A 1,955-nucleotide genomic window follows, 5' to 3' on the forward strand; every position below is an offset into this window, starting at 1 on the left:
CTATGTCATATAGTTGAATAACTAGTTGACTAGCCATCCAAGAAAGGAAGTAACAATCTGCTCAGGACTTATGGTAACAGTTTTTTTTTCCTTCTTTCCTTCTTCCTCTTTTTTTTTTTGTGGGTCAATTTCAGAAGTTGCCTTCTCACTCTTTTAGACTCAGTAAAGTTTAGCTATTTCTCTTTCAGAGATATATTTTGGTTAGAAAGCATAATTCCCTTTCAGAATCCAGCATCTTGTATAAATGGATCCACTCAGTATAGTAGAGAATTATTTTTTGTGCTTAGTAACTATCACCACTTAACACACCATCTCTGGCCAGAAGTCCATCTGTACTATGATCTAAGCCATTTTGCTTTGAGCCAGTCCAGTTTAAACAAACTTGCTATTTTTCAGTTGAAGGCGTAGATGAAGCAAAAGCTATAAAACCACCACATTAACCATATCTACAGCTGTCCAAGAGGTCCCGGGCTTATTTAGAAAGGAATGATGACCCCTGAATCCTCTGTCACCAGGTCAAGGAAAGACTGTCTATAAAGAAATCACTGAGGCCAATACTTAGATAAGTGTCTTTTTGATTTCTTAACACAAGAGAAGACTTGAAAGTCACTTTCAAGTGGAAAGCACAGACAGTTTATTGTATGTAATTAATCACAAAGCTCATTGCATGATTTCAGGAAGTCATTTAATCTCTCTGAGCCTCAGTTCCCCTAAGTATTTGCTCCTTCATTCTATTTCCTACCTCTGCTTCTTTACATAATATTTAATCACATTCCCCCCACCCCCACCCTATGCCTGGAGGGTCATATCTGCAATTTCACCTCCCCCCACCTCCACCTGTTAGAATCCTCAGCTTCACTGATGTGTCTACTCACAGGCGAAGCCTTTCCAGATGTCCTTTTTAATGTTCTCTCCCTTTACAATGATTGTGCATATTCTTAACAGTTTTCATGTTCTTTTCTTTCAGTATGAGGGAAGATCCTTGGCAGCAAAAGCTGTTTTGTATCCCTAGTGACAAGTATAATAACTTACACATAATAACTGCTTAATAAAAGAATGGACTTGAAAATGCAGGTGTGTGCATGTATGGTGGTGGGTGGTGGGGATGTCAGCTCTCTAGGGTCTTTCTAGATATTAGGAATTCTTCACTTCTATGAATAAGTGTTCTATTATGTACACAGCATTGTCCTGGGGGAGTCCTAGTGGACAGAGAAGTGTTTCTGGTATGAAGACCTGGGTTCAAGTCCTTCCTTTGACACATACTGGTCTCATGCCCCTGGCTGTCTTTTAACCTCTTGGTGCCTTAGATAACTCTAAGACAATACGAAACAGAAAAGGTACTCATCCATTTTCTTTGAAGAACAGAAGGAAGTTGAAATTCCTTATCAGCAGCTCCTTATCAATGAATTACAGGTCAAGTAAAGTGTGTCTGTGTGTGTGTATGTGTGTGTGCATGTGTGTGTGTGTATGACATGAAAAAAATGTTACTGTAAGTATACACACACACTTCAGCCCATAATGTATTTATACATGAAACTATAAAATAAGACAGTATGCTAAATTGCTTATCAATAACATATATCAATGAGTTCAGAAGAGAAAGGTCAGTATAAGATATATATACCATACACAGCCCAGCTGGGCCCAGATAAATTGTACCTGTATGTATAAGAAAGTGGCATGTTAAAATTGTACTTCATACTTTAAAGTATACATTTCATCAGTCTGGATGCTGACCAAGAGAGCTGCTCTAGCTCCATTTCTCTGAATGGACTGATTTCCCCATCCTCTAATTCTTAAAATAATGAACTTTAGTGTTTGACTAAGAACTCTTCTCTTCTCCGTAATAGAACCCAGATTTATCCACTTCTTCCTGCAGTTAGGTCACAGTCCTGTGTTTGTGACATAGCAGACAGTTGCCATGGAGATGATTGCTTTATCACCAACTCCTTTTT

Source organism: Phascolarctos cinereus, unplaced genomic scaffold, assembly GCF_003287225.1.
Source record: "Phascolarctos cinereus isolate Bilbo 61053 unplaced genomic scaffold, phaCin_HiC Scaffold_726;HRSCAF=1367, whole genome shotgun sequence".
Classification (NCBI taxonomy): domain Eukaryota; kingdom Metazoa; phylum Chordata; class Mammalia; order Diprotodontia; family Phascolarctidae; genus Phascolarctos; species Phascolarctos cinereus.